The sequence below is a fragment of the Cynara cardunculus genome (genome assembly GCF_001531365.2).
Source record: "Cynara cardunculus var. scolymus isolate 2C chromosome LG 11, CcrdV1, whole genome shotgun sequence".
In the NCBI taxonomy this organism is placed as follows: Eukaryota; Viridiplantae; Streptophyta; class Magnoliopsida; order Asterales; family Asteraceae; genus Cynara; species Cynara cardunculus.
In genome coordinates this window covers 21,119,072-21,120,240 of record NC_037538.1, presented here as the reverse complement: position 1 = coordinate 21,120,240, position 1,169 = coordinate 21,119,072, and positions in this window count along the sequence as shown.

Below are 1,169 nucleotides of genomic sequence, written 5' to 3'. Positions count from 1 at the left end.
TTATCTGTTGAGAGATAAATGAGTAGTTGGTGGGGTTGTGACAAGAATTGGCCTGGGCTTTGCCTTTTTCAATATTAGTCTCCAAAGAATTGAGAACTAATAGATTGTGTGGTATGCCCGGATTATGTAAGCTTGGAACAGGATATTCATATTCTTTTAATCCTGACACAACTCTCGTCAATTCTTTTAGCTCACAACAACTACYCYTCTCTTTTTCATTTTAGTCTCGGCACACAAACCCTTTGTATCTAAGCTCACTCAGATATGGTTGTCCTCTTGGGTAGGTCTGTCGGTTTTGACATTCCATAGAGGTATTTCTGATAAGCACTCAGTCCCTCCTAAAGTAATGCGTTATGCACCAATGATCACAATGGATGATCAAACATATTATTCTTTAAAGCACAATGATCAAATAAAAGTTGATCAAATAATTTGGTTTTAAGCACGATCAATAAAGAATGAAGCGACAACGATACGACTATTCGATATGTACGAGAGAAATGAATGAAGATCTGTAAGAACAAGTTTACATATTCTGATATTAAAAAAATGAATGAATATGTATCAGTCAAAGAAAAACAATATCAGAAAACAATGTTGAATACAAAGGAGTGTATTATCACCGAAAATGATTTTCGTATAAGAGACGTGATAATAACAGTTTGAATAATAGCTGAAACAGGTATTGGAATTATGTACGATGAGAATTTACGGAAGTAAAAACTCAGGAAATAACTGTTCAGAGAATGTACTCGTTATCTAAAAAAGAATCAATTTCCAAAAACAATTATTGAACTTTCTAGAGAAACTCCCCCTAGAAAGTAGATTTAAGTAATGAATCATTTAAGCTCAAAAACTAAAATGAAAACATTTGAAGAACGGGTCCTAAACTGGATGTTTAGAAGCCTTAGTTTGAAATAAGTCACAACTCCCCCTGCATCGGTGTATCTTTGAAATGATATTCTGATCAGCATAAATTTGACACACCTGCAAAACCAAATCAAGTAGATTTTGGTACCCAAATGAACTTGGGTCCTAATATGTTAGTATTTGGTTGGGGTATGTTATAACTTCCAAACCATTTCTTTCTATAAGATGTATTCTTTTCAGCACTATGAACAGAATGATCAGGTGTAAAATATGAATCATACCAGTAATTTTGATCATAC